At 40.9% G+C, this 19,519-nt stretch overlaps 1 long non-coding RNA gene across 1 annotated transcript; it reads right to left on the bottom strand.

Annotated features, from left to right (window-relative positions):
- Positions 1-18,030: 18,030 nt before the first annotated feature.
- Positions 18,031-19,296, bottom strand: LOC129416353 (uncharacterized). The gene is made up of 3 exons (XR_012368029.1): positions 19,076-19,296; positions 18,643-18,779; positions 18,031-18,325 (listed from the first exon to the last, which is right to left on the bottom strand). It is a non-coding gene; the product is annotated as an uncharacterized lncRNA (long non-coding RNA).
- Between the last annotated feature and the right edge of the window lie 223 nt (positions 19,297-19,519).

The following is a 19,519-nucleotide window of genomic DNA, read 5'->3' as shown; positions in this document are numbered from 1 at the left end:
ACAACATTATTCAGCATTGTCTTCTCTTCCGGCTCGAGCGTGAAGTCACGTGACTGTAGTTCCGTGTCACTGACTTTATGCGGCGCCGCAGTCGGAGGATGTCAAAGTACCGCGAGATCTCTTTAAGAAATCTTATGGAGTAGTTTAATTCGACTCGCTCTCGCGGTACTTTGACGTCACTTCTTGCATCACAACATGAAGACTTACACATACACAAAAAGTCACATAGACATTTTTGAATACGTTATATAATTGGCTACATGTTTTGTCTATCAATATTTTCAATGAAGTCATTGGCTGCTGGAGGAACGAGCGAGCGATTGGTTTCATTAAAGTGTAATATATGCTGTTGAGAACGGGTTGTTTTTCCCGAGATTCTAGTGTGCAGCGGGGGGCGCGGTCATTGTCTGTGTTTATTTACATGCAGCGGCGTTTGATACTTTAGTTATGGACCCGCCCCCCAAGGGAACAGCGTGGCTACTTAAGCAGCACTCTGACAGGCTCAATCTGATATCATTGATATCACAGTGCAAACTTCGGAAATGATAACATCCACAAAGACTCCGACAAAGAGAGGTGTGCCCGAACAACTTATTTCATTGGAGGGAACAAGATCTGCAAGAACAGTTTTCTGTTTCTTATGGGGTGAGTTTCCATAAACATTAAAGTTTGTTGTTTTTTGTTCATTGTAAGAACACGTACACGTAGACCTTCACATTTATTATTGCAATTGTTATTAGCTAGCTCAGGTTTCGATTGCCAAAACCCAAAGTTGTTGTTAACTCAGGACTGTGGTTTCGATTGCCAAAACCCCTATTGTTATTAGATAGCTCAGGACTGTGGTTTCGATTGTCCCCATTACTATAATGAGCTTTTAGATGGCAATATGAGCATCTGCTATTAATTTGAATAATGCCTGAATTGACCGATGTTAATGACTTAGCTCACGTATGAAGTATGTGTAGCCGTTAAATGTGCATTATAAGTCAAAACTTAAAATATTTTTACGTTTTTTTTAATCAGACTTAAACCAGCTCTAACCACAAACTTTTACAGTGAATTAACAGTAAAAGGTATTGGTCATGGGGGAGCTTTACAGAGGGTATGGCTTATCTCAATGAGATGTAAATGAGCCCTATTGTCCCTCCCAGCAGCTGAGAGGGGTGAAAAAGCACAAACTTTAAAAGCCGTTTTCTCAGCATTAAGAATTTTGGAGTGCCTACCTTCAAATGGCCACAACTTCTCCAATTCTTATCAGATTTCAATGTGTTACATATCGTTGGAAAGCTTAGAATCTGCACTTTCAGGATCTGTGAATAACTCAAAATGTCCCAGATCCGACTTGTGTCCCTACTTTCCGTGACTGGTCACATTTGTGTAAATGGCGATCTGAGGTAACAGTCGTCATTCCTCCAAATTACACCCGTCGTCTAAGTCTGTATAAATTAAAGGCGGAGTCCACGATGTTTGAAAAACGCTTTGGAAAATTAGACGGGCCGTCTACCAAAACACACTTATAGCCAATCAAATCAAATAAAATGCCGGATTGCGTATGTGTGGGGCGGATCTATCAACAGAAGGTCCAGATTCTATTGGGGTAGGGGCGTGTTTGTTTAGGTGATTTCAAATATCAACATTGGCTTTCAAACATCATGGACTCCGCCTTTAACACGTTGCTGTCTCGCAAATTGTTATAATCTTGTTTATATTCATGAAATGTTCACAAAAACATATAAACTTACCTTGAAACAACTGCTTCCAGTGACTCTTTCACGTGGACCGTTGCTGAGCACATTCAAACATCAAGGGCGCGAAGAACATGAGCCTCTTCAAACAACCCAACATAATAACCCAGCAGTTTTAACCCAACACCTAGAAAACTGAAACTACCCAAAAAGTGTTTAAAATGTAAAAAAAATAACCCAGCAAAACAACCCAACAGACTCAACCCAGCATTTTGGGTTAAAAAATAACCCAGCCATTTTTAGAGTGTACCGAAACGAGCAGGCAGGGCTAGTGAACACATGAGGAGCTGTTACCAACAGGTAAATAAACAAACGCATACCCACACACATTCTGGACATGTACAACAACAGACTAACCCGGAAAGCACTCAACACAGTGGGTGACCCCACCCATCCCTCACACCTCTTCAGTCTCCTCCCTTCTGGAAAGAGGTTCCAGAGCCTCCAGGCCCGAACCACAAGGCTGAAAAACAGCTTCATCCACCAAGCTGTTAGGAAGCTGAACTCTCTCCTCTCCCATCTGTCCTCAAAAAATGCAACAAACTGTAGCATTCCCCCCAAAAATGCACAAACAACTTATCACATCTCTTTGACATAAATGCTGCTATCAAACCTACAACATTGGTTGCAGGGTTATTTACATATTTATTATGTAAATATACTTTTCCACCACTGTTTGCACTATGTAAATACACAGAGTATAATCAGTATTCTTATGTGCCGTAAATGTCTTGTGACAGGATGAGAGGTTCAGGATCTTTTAGCTTGTGTCAGTTCCAAGAAAAGACCACTTCAACTGTCTCTTCATATGCAGGTGTGTTTAATAATTAACAAAAGGGTTTACGAACTTAAATCTCTTCAGCTATAAAGTAACTTAGTCTTCTTTAATTCACAAAGGTACATGTCCTTCTCCAAGCCAAACACACACTCAACAGTTTCTCACACCCACTATTAGGGACTGCTGCTGGTCTCATTAGCTGCAGCTGTACTCTCAGGCAGTCTGGGATTTGCATTCTTTAACAGACAAGGTGTGTTCGACTTCATGCGGCGCTGCGCAGACCGATCGGTGGCTGACTTGAAGCAGTGCATTCCGGTTAGTATTTTTGTCCGACTTCAGCTGGCGCTGCAGGCACGTGATTGTGTCATATGGTTTTTAAGTACCGCGAGAGCGGTTCGAGATCAGCCGCCTGAGTAAGCCAGCGCAGTTCGCAAAGAGGAGCTGCACGGGCTGTAATGACGACACAGCTGTTTCACGATTGGTCGGATTCACCACATGACAACAATCACGTGTATTTCGTGTTTATTTTCACGCCCTCAGTTCCACAAATGCTCACAAATCTGTATTTTTATAACAGTTAAAGCTATTTTCATGTAGTCGCGATGTTATATTGTGTCATCTTCATCAAAATAAAATGGATAAAAAACGTAGACCCCACTACATTGGTATTTAAATAATATATGCTTATGTTGAACTCTTTATTCTGGTAAAACACTGCTGTAAGCCTCTTCAGTTCCACTCATGCTCATACACGGACATTCAAAACAGTATAATTCACTTTTTATGTAGTTTACATCTTACAAATCATGTTTAATGCGATTAAGCAAGCAAACGGCACGTGATCAGCCATGCCTGACGTAAATGCAGCAAGCTACGGTAACCACAGCGCGTCCGACTTCACGTCTCCGTTTTCAGCTCCTCCCCGCCTGCACGCGGCTAATCTCGCCGATCGGTTACATCCAGCCACAGCCGATGTCGAACACACCTACAGTCTTCATGGGGCTTTAACAGTCTTGCTTCAGCCATCTGAGGGCAATGTATCTGCCCTCTAGAACACGCCCTCTCATGATGTCACAGTCTGTATACTTTTATATACAATTGTATATTATTTATTTTATAATTTTTGAAACTGTTTGTTGCTGTTGTTGTTGCTGTTTTACACTGCGGAGATTGAGTTTGATTGAGTTTGTCTGGCACATTCAGTAGAATTGACAATAATGTTGACTTTGATAGATTGAGACGAGGGAGAATAAATGCATAAAGAAGAAGAAGTGAATGTTTTACTTGCAAGGACTTCCACATACAAAGCAATTAAATCAATGTATACCAGAAGCAACTCTTTCTTCCCTTGCTGGGTGTTTTATATGCACAGTTAACCTAAACTACCCTCCCCCTGCATCCTTTAAAAGTCCAGACAGTTCCTGTTAGGCAGTATATTGCCCAATATTGTTGCATATTTTTTCTGTTATCTTACTTAAAAGGTTACAAGGACAAGAGAACAGAACATTCTCAGTGAAAAAGCTTATAACTACTTTCTAAAGCATTGTAAGGCGGTTTAATAAAAGAATAAAAATTGAATAAAAATAAGAAATCACTTTAGAAAATTCCCATTATATGTGTTTTTAAGGTCGCCATGAAACGAAAGAAGCAAATTTTTTTATTTTTTAGTTGAACAAGCCTGCCACCTAGTGGATACATTTCCAGCCAAATGTATTGCAGTCACGGATCAGCAAATAACCGTAAATCAGAACTTTGAAAAGCATTTAAAATTACATTGCACAAAACTGGAATCCGAAAGCAAAGTTATCCAAATCACAAAAGAATGTTTTCTTGGCTTATAATCAGTGATGGGAATAACGGCATTATAAGTAATTGGTGTTAGTAACTGCGTTATTTTTTTCAGTAACGAGTAATCAAATAAATTACTGTTTCCCCCGTTATAACGCCGTTATCGTTACTGACATTAAAATGCGGCGCGTTACTAAAATTGATCTCAATGTAGTGATTTTCACCTGCGTATGCTCGCTCTCTCAGCCAAGCACTGTTTTTCTCTTGTGTGTGTATGTGTGTGTGTTGGGAGAAACATAACTGATGATGATTGGTGTGTGTTAGAGGGGGTGGGAGAACCACATAGCTGATGGTGGTTGGCTTAGTTTCCATCATTAGCCAACCAGAGGCAGAGTTCACAAGCAGACAAGCTAAATAAATCATATGTGTTACACACCTTTGCTCCTCATATGCCTTGTACTGTGTGTAATGATGTTGCATGTTTGCATACAGTGTAGAAGGATGTGTCCAGCTGCGAATCTAGGATATAGACAAATAAAACAAACATGTATTCAGTCAAAAAGACATATTATAACAATAGAGTACAACGATTATAAATCGTTAGACTATTCATTAAAACGTTAATGTATTACATGGCCCAACATTAGCAACACACATTACGTGTTTACTTAGTTTCAAAATCTAAGAAAGCTTCAAGTAACTTAAAGGGCGTTTTGCAGGTAAAATTTTTCAACGAATTTGTGCAATTTGCTTGTTGATAATAAACATTTAAACTGTTATCCATTGTATTTTATGTTGTTGGGTATCACAAAACCCGAAAAAGTATGAAAAAGTACAGCAATTTGCAATGATTCTCCTTTCCCTCACAACGCACTGTATGACGTCACGCTGGGGAGAGAATTGACCAAAGCCGCCATGAGAGCATTGAGAATGACTATAGAAAGACGAGTAAAGTACAGTTCTGATAGCGCAGATTATAGATAGATCGATAGATCGATAGATCGATAGATAGATAGATAGATAGATAGATAGATAGACAGATAGACAGATAGATAGACAGACAGATGGATAGGCTAGTATAGAGAGATAGGCAGACAGCCAGATAGCATCTTTTTCTTTTTTCTTTAAGCCTTTACATTCCCTTCGAAACATAGGCCATTGATGAATCGCCTCCATCCCCGCCTGTCTTGGGCCATCTTTTCAAGCCAGATAGCATAACGTTAGCATATCTTCGTGTAGAAAGTAAACAAACAATTAACATACTCGTGCATGCTGGCTTGAGGGGGTCCATGATCCTGCCTGAAATGGGTGTAACTTTATGCGATCTTCAGCACAAACGGTTTTGGCAGCATGTCTCTAATCCTGGAAGGTGAGTGAAGCACGTCACGTCTGTTCGCGACCCAAACGCACTCACTTTCTTACAGCCAGTAGCGGAATGGCAATCGAGAGAGTCGGGACTTTCCCGGTGGGCCGACCTGATAATAGCTATACATTTCGAGTTATATTAGCAACACCGTCTGGCGGCGTGATGTGCGCCGGTTCCCGCAGCCCGCTGGTCAAACTGTGCAGGCAGCCTCTCTGCTCAATAAAGTATATAAAAGTGCTCAACGTGTTCGGCAGGTCCAAACATGTACAGGATTTATAAAAATACGGTGATCAATGAGCGGTTCCTCCTCAAATGGCATAGCCTGTCGTGATGTAAAAAGCCGCCGAACGCCTGTTTATTACAGTATGTATGCGGTCGGATCCGAGTATGCTGCAGCTGCTGACTGCTGCTGCATAAAATGATCGTGTGATTCGTTATAATCGCATAAACAATATAACAAAGCATCCTTTTATTTCACAAAACAATATATTTAAGATATTATTTGATAGACTAGTAAGTGTGGATTAAGGATGTTTAAAATTCTCTAGCCTGGTGGTCAGGACATGAATGGATCAAATCAGCAGATTTGCGAAGTTTTATTTATCTCCACATATATCATAAATAATAATTAGCAAGGTAACTTTGCAGTATAACACATTATATATTTCCTACGATGTATATATGATTTCCAAATTATATACGTAAGTATTAAACAGCAATAAATGTCTCATCTATCTCTATGGCTCTGGCTGAGTCTTTCTCCACTTCTCCCCAACGTGACGTCATCGCAGAATTGCGTTAAAAAAACGTTAATACCAAAAACGTAAAAAAGTGGTCTTTAAGACCATTTTTGAGACATTTTAAAAATTATACACATATCTTGAGTGATTTATGTACCCATTAATCGACAGTGGTGGTTAACCTGCAACACACACTTTAAAAACAACAGTAAAATATAACGTTAAACAAATCATCTGTACTTAGAGTTTCTTGAGTTTGATCATGAGAACAAACTTTACCGGTAACAGTTTAGCTGGAACAGCTTAGCAAGTTTGTAAACACGTCTAAGTTAAATAAACATCGATAAAAAACGATAGTCTGCATAATTCAACATACACGTATGTAAATATGGTAGGTTGTTTATGAAATACATTATTACAACACAAAACAATTAGCTTGCAAGCTTAGCTCTACACATAGATCTATATCTGAGCTCTACAAGCACATAATGTTAAGCTCCGGTTACCGGTAACGTAACTAACAGTAAAGGCAAATAATAAACATGAATACTTACAGCCTGTGATCCAGAAGTGCACGGTAATCCAACTTTCAGGAGGAGACGTCGCGCAGCTTCGGTTCATAAGAAGCAGTTATTGTGAAAACTCCGTGAACAACTTCTGACTGGATTTTTCCGGAACCGTATTAAACATGATGTCCCCTGTGTAAGTCCATAAAGTGCTATTTTGCCCTTGCATCTAAAGAGACAGCGTCTACTCGAGATATTAACAATGAAACAAGAGTTTGCAAAAAGGGTCACAGCAGGGACTCCCAACCTCCGCCATTTTAGCTCTCTTCTGACTCAGCGCTCTCCACCCCCGTCTTTGAGGGCGTACCCAAGCGAAGCAGAGAGGGCTGAACTATGATAATGTTGGTCTTCTCTACGTCACTAATCCCAGGAAGTAAACTGTTCAACTACAATCCGAGTGTTTTTTGTAGTCCTCGAACGTTAGAGACGATAACTCGCGTCATCGTTTTCTTTGAGGTATGTCCTTTTTGAATATCGTTAGCATGTACTAATACACACTTACACACAAAAGGATGTTTAAAAACGTGTATCTCATAATAGGTGCTCTTTAAACCAATTTTTTTGTTTGAGCTAGTTGAGAAGATATATTATTTTAAGTCTAGATAAATCTGTGTTTAAAATATTAAATGAATGGTTATTTTCAAATCCAGTCAACATTCAGAATGGCTAGTGTTGACTGAACTAATTAAGACAAATCAGGTAAATATGTGGACTTATGACAGCTATGTTTCCTGACAACAAAATGCTCATAATATTACTGTTATTTGGTCACAAAATGTAATTGTAAGAGTTGTTCATGCGTGAATGTATGTGCTTAAAGTTTAAATATGCGGTCGGTTAATAAAGATAGCGTATATTTAAAAATGTGCTCGGACACTTTCAGACGTAGATGAGCTCCATGAGCTCCAGAAAATCACAGACACTTAAGCGCTCACACCCCGCCCAGCGCAGCCTCGCCTCGGCAAGCGCATCAGAAATCGACTGCTGGCTCTGGTATCTCTGTAGCGTTTAAACATGCGATTTAATTCATTTTAATTTCTCATACTTAACAATGAGAGGGTTATGTTTTAAATCATATTTTAGGATTGCACTTAATTGATATCGCTGTTGAGTGATGTTTCATATCTTTTACATTTGTTATAACCGGACTGCATGTGAATTTTAACTTCAGTGCTGGAGGAGCGGGTGAAGAAATAGTCCCAATATCATAACAATCTTAAATAAAACTTCTAAATATACCCGTCTGTGTACCCGTGCGCGCGACCCGCTCGCGCGCGCGTGTGTATGTACAGTATGTGCGTGAGTTTTTAATTTAAAATGTCTTAACTTAACTCGGAAGGATCTGAATCACAGGTCATTTCATCTGAGATCATTCCGCATGTAACAGCTGGAATCACTCACTGTTTCCCACAACGGCACAAGTCATTAGCCGTTTCCTCAAGGTCACGTCAGGTAAGTGTTTGTAAATAAATGTTAATTTTAGACTATATTAATTGGCAAAGACGCAAATACTCGACGTTTCTGTAAACATATAAGTTATATAAAGGTGTGTTATGTTATGTGTCCGAGTTAAAGTGTGTGTTATGTTATGTGTCTGAGTTAAAGTGGAGCTATTTTAGTTAAGATAATACCGGACAGGGTTTAGGACTCCGTCTTAATTATAATTGGGACATTTTTACAAACATACCTTATAAAATACAATACTGGCGTGCATTTTGAGACAAAACAATAGCACTCATATGTTAAGAGATGTCAGTATTTTAGTCAGTGATAAGTCCTGTCCGAGAAAACCGCCCAATAGTGTTTAATTCAATTACGTTTGATGTCTGAGGGAAATTTGGCAATTTTAGGGTATAAAATCTTTCACCGTCAAGCTTTATTATATTAAACATGTTATTTGTTTATGTATGTGTGTGAGTTTATATTCCTCTGTTTATTAAACCAGAGCGGTGATGATGTGGAAAGGCAGACCAGAGGGCTGAAGAAAGTCTCCTAAATGGCCCTGCAGATGTTCTGACTAACTTTGGAGTGCCCTTTGGACTGTTTTATGCCCTCTATTTAGAGAAGACTTAATTCTGTATGTTCAGTCTGTATGATAAGTGAATAAAGCTTTTGTTTTTATGTGACTGAAGTTAATTATTTGTTAACAACAGCAGCATAAATTATTTGATAAATAATTTTAAAAAGTTTCTTAAAAATTCCCAAATAATAAATATTAATTGAAATAACACATACAACATTGAGTAAATACTTAAAATTTTCTTTGCTGTAAGTTTTTAAAGATTCAATTGATTAAAAAATTTTAGTTGAATGAACTATAAAGCTAGTTGAGCAAACATACTTTTTTATATTTGAGTCAAGTTTGGGCCAACTAAAAAACATCAATCCAGGTAACACTTTGGAGTCAGAAATTGAGTGAACGTAAAATTTCTGTGGAACTAGTTACTAAAAAATAATTCATTGAGCCAACAATTTATTTTTTACAGTGTAGTTCTATTAAGAGAAGGTGAATAGTATCAAATGTCCGCTTTACTCACAGTCTGTGTGGATGTACGCCTTACTCCTTTCACCATCCGCTCCCTGGATGTGTCCCAAATTCACAGCAGCTTTCCCCAAGCTGTTTCTCTCTCCGTGTCTTTAACACAACACACACGCAGTAGTAGGTAAATTTCCTTATCAGTATTTCCTGTTGCTCACCCCGTTTACTCGTTGGTTTCCTTTACACCATCCAATTCCTTCAGAGCCTCCTTGTCCTGTAGCTCCCAGATATTCGCTCACGCTATGCCTATGGCGCTTCTTTCCCAACAGTCTCCCCCTTTCCTGCAGCTCCGTTGTTCCTTAAGTACTCTATGCCTCCAAAGGATTACCCAGTCGGCAAGCGCCATGTCACTCCTCTCACCTGCTGCGCATTTCGGCCTGATTTTGGTTGCCCCGGGTTACCCGGAAGTGCCGGTGTTTCCGGTATTCAGTCCGGGCGGAACCTGTACTCACAATTTTTGGTTCCGCCTCAACAGTCACTCCGTGACACTAGCTCTACTGAGCCGCTAAAAGAGACCTCGCCACCGAATGGGGGAGGGACTCTGCAAGTGTAGAGCATAAATTGCTGCGTTGTGACAAAGCGACAGAACACAGGGGCAGAACCAGCCCATTTATGCTTGTCTTATGCATCTATCTTAGTCTCACGGCTCCGCCGCTTGCTCATTTCAGCGAGAAAGGAACAGCTGGGGGACCACGTAACACAGATAGAACAGCCATGCATATGATATGGGAGGCAGAGGATTAGCAGCGTTAGGCGTTTCGTCACAGGCTGTTAGACATTAAACGCGAATGGTCTTTTGAATGAGGGTTTCTAAACACAGAGAATCTTGATAGACCACAATGAACTGTCGGATATGAGGGTTAAATCCGTGGCCAAAAGCTGAGACAAGTGCAGTCTCGTTCCATTCGCTTGCAGCCGCAAGGGTTCGGAATTGTAAAGCATAATTACTCAGAGATAGTTTTCATTGGCGTAGATTGAAGAGAGAATCGTGGACGGATAGATTAGTTTGGCCAAACACCTCCTTAAAATGCTGGAGAAAGCTGGATAGAGATTGAATTCCAGATAGATTGAGCCCAAAGGAGTGCACGTCCAGGTAATAAGGAAATTATAAATGCAACTCTTGTGGTATCATTGGAAAATAGATGAGATTCCACCTGGAAATATAAAGATACCTGCAGTAGAAAACCACTGCAATCCTCGCCTCGCCTGAGTATGTCGCTGGTCGAGCCATGGGACTAGAAGAGGCAGCTGAAGAGGTGACACTTTTTTAGGGCATCACCAATCGGTTCAAAGGAGGGGGAGTATTTTATGTCTGATTTATTATGACAAACTCATATTTGATTAGGGACAACATTATTGTTACAAAATAAACAAATTCTACATATTTTTCATTTGATCTACTTTGATTTTCATGTAAAAAAAGGGGGGGGGTTGTAACTGACAGATTTGAATATTGGGGGGTTACATCCCCCACCCTCCCACAAACTACACCCCTGTATATAAGTAATCTTATGTAGAGGACAATCACAAAAAATTGAACACTTAGCTCCCGGAATTCAGATTTGCTGTGATCTCTGCTGTTCAAGAAACAATTGGGGTCATGCTACATGACACAGATGTGAGCGGTACCAAACTAACCAAATAAAAGTAGATAAGGTAACGTTTGTGTAAACAGTTTATGTTGGCTTAAGAAAGTCTACTTTAACTCATCCCGCTAGGTAAACATGGATAAACGCCAACTGGCATTAAACAAAATATTGTTATGCCTGTTATGAGTACTCTCTGCCAGTTCTACAAGATATTGTGTATTTAAAGTAAATGAGTAGTGTCTGTTAATTATGGGATACATTTCCCACCATGTGGTGGTTATCCATCTTTACTCAGGGGCATGAGTATCAGCAAAACAGCCATAAGTCGCACTGGAGTGACATCAATCCCCTTGGACAGATTGGCTAGAGGAGGAGCTGTCAATCTAGAACAGTAATTCTCAAAGTGTGGTCCGCGGACCACTAGTGGTCCGGCAAACCCCCCCAGTGGTCCGCCAAAAGATGACCTAAACTAGGCAAGTGTCACACCCCGGGGCGGACCCAAATAGACTAAAGGGTCACACCCCTCTTAACTCTTCCACCTCGAGGAGTTTCCCAAGACCACCCCAATGACCAGACAGACGAGTATACTATAATTAAAACAAACTTTATTAAATATTTAAAAAGGGAAAAGGGGGAAGGGAAAAAGGGAAATTTAAAACTAATGTGGCTCTTCTTTGCCTCCAGGGCCACTTGGGGAAAAGACTGGGGACCGGGGCTCTGGCCCAGCAATCCGTGGCGCGCTCCGCTTCTCCTGGAGGCAGAATCAAACACAGTCAGACCAGGGTAAGTACTCCTTTGCTACTCACAGTACTGGGGGATCCTCGTTCCCACACAGAGCTTCACTGATGCAGGTAGGTAGTTGCTATAAGCACAGCACAGGCTTATCCCACAGGTTGCGTTACTCACAGTGCCGGGGGATCCTCGTTCCCACACAGAGCTTCACTGGTTCAGGTAGGTAGTTGCTATAAACACAGTACAGGTTTAGTTCACAGGTGGCGTTACTCACAATGCCGGGGGATCCTCGTTCCCACACAGAGCTTCACTGATTCAGGTAGGTATTTGCTATAAGCACAGCACAGGTTTATTACACAGATTGCATTACTCACAGTGCCGGGGGATCCTCGTTCCCACACAAAGCTTCACTGGTGCAGGTAGGTAGTTGCTATAAGCACAGAACAGGGTTATTTCACAGGTTGCGTTACTCACAGTGCCGGGGGATCCTCGTTCCCACACAAAGCTTCACTGGTGCAGGTAGGTAGTTGCTATAAGCACAGAACAGATTTATTTCACAGGTTGCGTTACTCACAGTGCCGGGGGATCCTCGTTCCCACACAAAGCTTCACTGGTTTCAGGTAGGTAGTTGCTATAAGCACAGAACAGGTTTATTTCACAGGTTACGTTACTCACAGTGCCGGAGGATCCTCGTTCCCACACAAAGCTTCACTGGTTTCAGGTAGGTAGTTGCTATAAGCACAGAACAGGTTTATTTCACAGGTTACGTTACTCGCAGTGCCGGGGGATCCTCGTTCCCACACAGAGCTTCACTGGTTCAGGTAGGTAGTTGCTATATACAGTGGATTTCGCTACAGTGTCAGTGTACGGTATTCCTTCGCCCCTCCAGTTTGGCTGTCCGGGCGTCGTAGGGACTAGTGGGTCCGATGACCGGAGCCGAACGCTTCCCAAACTCCCCCTCCTTCTTCCACGGCCGGGGTCACGAGCTGGGGCGAACTTTCGTCGGGGCTCCGTTCACCACAAGCTTCTGTTGAAGAGGTCAGTACACACACCGTTACGACCCACAATCCGCACGGTACACACTTGATACTACTCACTGTGTTTTACCACTGTCTGTTCTGTGTACAAACGAAGCTCTCGTTGTCACACCCCGGGCACAGGGCTTGGTTTTCTCTCTCTCTGTAGGACTCAGGCCACAACGGATGTCGTCATCTCGTGACTCGTCGGAGGCTCGGCAGTTTGAACGCTACAAGCACAGCATACACACAGCAAGTAAAGCGTAAACACCATCAATCAGTGAAACTCACCCACAGCACTCTTATACAATTTCACGTGAATTTTAGATCGTCCTTGCCACCTGACTACGACAACCTCGAGAGGATGGTTGGGCAACAACTGGATCACAAATGAGGGAGAGATGTGTGATATTCACAGGCCCGGCGTGTTGGTTATCACTCCCCTGGCTCACCTGCACTTCCTTTTTCCCACAGGGCCACTGGCTTACTGGTGAACGGTGCTTCGTCCGTGCTTCCGGTCAACCCGCGGCTCACCCACGCTTTCCTCTCCAGTGGGGCCAGGGACCTCAAGAAACACAAAAAGCACACACCAGGACAACTCTTCATACAAGTTATGTACAGATAAGTACCACAGCGGTTACTCACGCTTTGTTGCCAATAACCTCTGTTCACTGCGCTCTTGATGGCTCTGTGTCCACTCTTTCTCACTGAAACTCCACAATATTCCTTCGTCAGCTGATTGTCTCTTCCTCTCTTCCCCAGGAGAGCGATCCGACCAGCGTGGTCCGTCTGCAAAGCAGCAACACAGCGTACACAAAGTATACCACCAGCACCCCGTTTGATGTCTACAAAGGTGTTTTTATACACTGACTCTTCTCCTTGTCAGCCTATTAGCAATCGCTGTGTTAATTTGCCCCACCTGAGCGTGATCAGGCTTAATTTTGACTTCGGGGAAACCCCGGAAATGAAATGTGGAAGACGGGTTCCGCCCGTCGTCGGTTCAACCAAAGATGTGGAAGACGGGTTCCGCCCGTCGTTGGTTCAAAACATCACCTGTGACACAAGTGTTTATTAAGTGTTAGAGTGGGATTCTGTTAGGTGGTCCTCAGAAAAAAATCGGAAGATAAAGTGGTCCTTGGGCTGAAAAAGTTTGAGAAACACTGATCTAGAACAAATGGACCAATGGTGATACAAGCCCACTCCTTATTTGTATGAAAGTCTATCTGCAGTTTTTGGAAATGCATACAGAGCATTATAAGCAGTGTTGGGAACGTTACTTTAAAAAAGTAATTAGTTATAGTTACTAATTACTATGCTTGTCTTATGCATCTATCTTAGTCTCACGGCTCCGCCGCTTGCTCATTTCAGCGAGAAAGGAACAGCTGGGGGACCACGTAACACAGATAGAACAGCCATGCATATGATATGGGAGGCGGAGGATTTGCAGCGATAGACCACAATGAACTGTCGGATATGAGGGTTAAATCCGTGGCCAAAAGCTGAGACAAGTGCAGCTTCGTTCCATTCGCTTGCAGCCGCAAGGGTTCGGAATTGTAAGCATAATTACTCAGAGATAGTTTTCATTGGCGTAGATTGAAGAGAGAATCATGGACGGATAGATCAGACATAGTTTGGCCAAACAGCTCCTCCTCTAGCCAATCTGTCCAAGGGGATTGATGTCACTCCAGTGCGACTTATGGCTGTTTTGCTGATACTCATGCCCCTGAGTAAAGATGGATAACCACCACATGGTGGGAAATGTATCCCATAATTAACAGACACTACTCATTTACTTTAAATACACAATATCTTGTAGAACTGGCAGAGAGTACTCATAACAGGCATAAGTGTATTTCAGTCACCCACTAACAATATTTTGTTTAATGCCAGTTGGCGTTTATCCATGTTTACCCAGCGGGATGAGTTAAAGTAGACTTTCTTAAGCCAACATAAACTGTTTACACAAACGTTACCTTATCTACTTTTATTCGGTTACTATTCTCACAAATAGTAACCGAGTTAGTCACTGCGTTACATTATTATAAAAGTAATTAAATACCAGGAAAAGTAATTACTGCGTTACTTAAAAATTCAAATATTTCAAATAACTTGAATGCCCCTTACAAAATTAAATATGTTAAATGACTCAAATGGATACTAAACAGAAATCACTAATTTTGTGGCAGCATGTGACGATGCGAGGTGCTTTATTAGATCAGAATTACTTGCCACAGACGTGGAGAGACTTTTTCTTCAGGGGTTGCACATTACACAAACACTCTTGCCATTTACCTCAACAATGGAAGATTAGTGCTTTATACTTCGTGTTTGTGACTGCTACCTTTGAGCTTGTTGTGCTTGCCATCGCCCTTCCGCCGGTGTTGCATGCCAGTGCTTTGAGATGGGGCACAGCAGCAGCAGCTCCGCTGCTCATTGAGAAGAGAAAACGACGCGTATTTTCATGTCAGTCTACAAAAGTCTCCAACCACGCCAGAAAAGATAGCTAGATTTGTCCAATAAAGTCGCTAAAGTGATAGAAAGTTGCTAAATCTATAGCGACAAAGTGACAAAGTTGCTCAGACTTTTTTACACTGCTCGCTCGGACTCGGGCTGTACGAGTGTGTGTGTCTGCCAGTGGCGCCCCCAAGGGGGGGCCAGGGGGGGGGCGCGGCCCCCCCATAAAAGTCACTGGCCCCCCCAGTGGCCCCCCCAAACAGAATGAGATTTAACAATTTTTTTTTTTTTTTTTGAGATTTTTAGATTTAAATAATAGTAGTAATATGTATTCATTAAAATGTACACTAAAAGCATAAAATGTATAATGTGATAAATAGAATACAACCTTAACCCCTCCCCTCTCCTTTACCCGCGATTACGCGCAGCCGCACTACCATCCATGTGACGTACACGTGACGTCCTGTTCGCTCCTGTTCAGCCATTGCATGCATTACAGAAGAAACTCACAAACTAGTAAGTAAAACTCAGTTAATTCTACGTTATATAAAGCATATTGTTTCAACTTAGATAATCACTGTCAGGATTTAAATTGGGCTGGGGCCATCCGGGCTAAACCCCGGCACCAGAGACGTCATGCCCATTCAAACTGACCCTCGGTTTTTAAGCCAACTGGATTTTGCATGCAACCTCAAAATCAAAGAAGCATCCATTAATCTGTTGCTTGTCTTTTAATCTGTTTAATATGCGCAATATTATCAATTCTTTGCTGCATCCTTGTCACTTTCACTTGTCATTTTCGCCGCTTTGATCCTGTTAAATTTCTTTATTCTGGCGTCATCAGCGTCGGAGCGCGCTCACAAGCTTTGCTGTTGCATTTGGCTATCTGAGGAATTAAAACGTCTAAGAAACGCCCACAACATTTCCAAACCCCAGGACGGTAATGTGCAGTTAACCTCCTCTGTGTAGAAAATGTATAGTTTAAAATGTGACCGTCTGGACGTTATATTAGTAGAGATTTCTAGATTTATCTTCTTGGCACAACGCCAAAGTTCCCCAGAGTTCACGGGGGCGCAGAATCACACATGCTCACATACGAGGTAACATTTAATGCAAAAGTTCGTTACTCTAATAATTTTATCTAAACATATTGTTTTAAATCGTTATTGAACATTACAATCAATCACGTGGCTATAGCTTATGTCATTTTCGTTGTTTATGTACTTTATGGATTTAAAATTACATTAATTTCATAGGATAATGCAGTTGTTTTGCAAAATGCATTAATGACACAATTAGAAGTCATTAAACAAAACGTAAATAAACAAAACATGCCGTTTCAGATGTAAATATGATGCCAATATGTCATTAATCCGATTGAATAGTATTTGATCTAAAAGTTAGTCAACACTTTTGTTTTGGAGGTTTTTGCATGAAGGCTGGGGCGCTCAGCTTGTTAAAAATGTAAGTGCCATAGAAAAGACTGAAGAATCTATAATATTTCCTTTAATGTCTGTGTATGCACACATTTCTGTGAGCTGCGCACACTGTGCCCCCTTAAAAAAGCCCGGCACATAGGCTGAAGGTCTCGCTCTACTCTTGCCAGTGTACCCGCTGCACTTGTGCATGTGCACTCGCTGCCTGCGGTGCCGCGAAGGGAATAATGTGTTTCCATTCATTATGGGGCATACTCACCAAACACAAGTTCAACGATTTGCGCGAGTAGATTACATACAAAGTCAATGCAAAGACGCAATCAGACAGACGCGTCCTCGCAAGGGGCGATGCGAAATGCCAATGACGCGAAGTGGGCTGCGCCATTGCCGAAAACACGCGCTTTTCCCTTCAAACGCGTCTTTGTGTGTATGTGTATGTGTGTGTGTGCTTGTGAGAGAGAGAGACAGAGAGAGAGACAGAGAGAGAGGTAAGATTGGTGCCCATGTCGAGAAAACTTTATAGAAGACTAGAAACGTGTTAAGGACTAAAGTATGTCACTCATTTAATTACAGTATGTTAACTGGATAACACTGGATATAACTCATTGTATAGTTTAATAAAATAATGTATTTTAAATACACAAATCAAACGATGATCGGTCGATACTCATCTTTGATAGATTAATACTATTCCACCATCTGATCTTTCAATTATTTGCAATTTTTATTTGTCTCTAGTAAATCATATACTAGTAATAAATAAGAAAAACTATACTAGTAGCATTAAAAGCAAAGGAAAACTGTTGACCATTAGATTCAGGCATAATAATTTTTTTAATTGTGCCACCCTAAGATTTGTACTGGCCCCTTTGTGCCCCCCCATGAAAACAATCCTGGGGGCGCCACTGGAAACCACTACCAGTCTAAACTGATGATGACAAAGTTTTTTTTCTCTGCATAATCATAGGAACCTAGGCAGTAGCATCGTTTCACAATGTTTCAATCACCATCATCAGTGGATGCCTTTGCCGTCCGTAGCCTGAGATTTCAGATTTGCAGCAAAAAATTTGACTTTCCCATTTATTGGAATGCTGTGCAGGTATTTAAGTATTTTAGTAACTGTGTTAAATAAAGTAGTATTTACTTTTACAATAAATGTATTGCTTGTTTATATTTTTACAGGTTGTACCTCGCAGCCATCCATTATGTCACCAAGCCGTAACAAAAGCAGGAGAGGGAAAGTACAAGGCTATGTTCCCAAAACACACAAGTGACATACTGTAAGCAGTAATGTTTTATTTCAAATACATTCATAATTAAAAACTTAATGTATGAAGCAGGGAAATAAATGATCAAAACAAAAGATTTATTGACTGCAATATTTGTACAGTTATGTGGATGATGTGATCAGGCTTGTGTTTGCTGAGGTATTTGAAAATAAGCTGAAGGAAACCCCGATTCCAATGGACCTGGCATCACAGTTTGAGAGACCTTCAAAGGAGGACGTGATTGCATGCCATCTTCAGTGCAGGGGTCGTCGGAAGCCAACATTCCGATCAGGAAGCTCCAAGCATATCTGGAGAACAACACACGACAGGATGATAACCCTAAAGTGTCGTCTTAGATAGCATCAGCTGCCAAGCTTTGATATGCCATTTATCTGAATAGATAGCTGTAAGAAGTGAATTGAACAATTTTTGAAAGAAGAGCACAATATGGTTACTAAAGTATATTTATTTGTATATTGTTTAACATTTAAATATATATTTGTAATAAATAAACTTTTGACTGACTACTATATTTTCTTTAAAGTTACATCTTTTGTTCTTTTGGGTACTTTGTTACTATAATAATACTTTAGTGTTACTGGTTTAAAAATGTAATAAAACTTACTCTAGTCCTGCGCCTCAAAGGCTTATAGTCGGTACAATAAATGTTCTGTGTGTAGGGATTTAGACAATTTGTGCAAAACCTGGATGATGAATCACGCAGGTAAGAGGCCCTGGAACCTGTTGCATTCTCCTTAAAACCTAATAAGTAAAAACATAGCACTTAAAAGTAAGCAGTCTTTCATAATACAGTTTACCATAGTAAAATAATGTAGAACTAACATTCATTTCAATTAATACTTTCTTTGTGCTACATTTGGTGTTTCCATATAGTTTGCACAGTAAAATAGTATGTAAGCAGTCTTTTATAATAAAGTTTACTATAGTAAAATAATGTAGAAATTACCAAGTGAAATCATTTAATAATCATTTCAACAAATACTTTCTATGTGCTACATTTGGTGTTTCCATATAGTTCTGTAGTACATTATAATTACCTTTTGGATGTCTTTGCAACACATTTTCGTCTTCGTTTAGTATTCTGGCAGAGCTAAGGACACCTAAAAAAGTTAAATCCAATCGCATTCATTGACGGAGATCGTTTATATCGTAACGGCCTGTGAACTCTCTGGATCGAGCTCGAAGTGGTAAGGCAGTACAGACACCATCGTTTATAGAGAAATATAACGCTTGTTTACGTTGCCTCTGAGGCTGTGACTCTCAGTCAGAACCGGAAAACCCATGCGTAGTCAGGGGCGTAACCTTTCAAACACACGCCGAACCCAGCTGACCAATAACAGTTGAGTAGTCATCTGACCAATCCGATTACACTAGACATTTTGGGAGGCGGAGACAGGAACTAAACCGAGCGTTTTCCAGACAGTGGGAAATCGGTGAGGTATGTAAGCAATTTATAAGACTCACAATGCATTAATTCAAGT

The sequence above is a fragment of the Misgurnus anguillicaudatus genome, chromosome 25, assembly GCF_027580225.2.
Source record: "Misgurnus anguillicaudatus chromosome 25, ASM2758022v2, whole genome shotgun sequence".
Lineage (NCBI taxonomy): Eukaryota > Metazoa > Chordata > Actinopteri > Cypriniformes > Cobitidae > Misgurnus > Misgurnus anguillicaudatus.
This window is presented reverse-complemented; position numbering and strand designations above follow the sequence as displayed.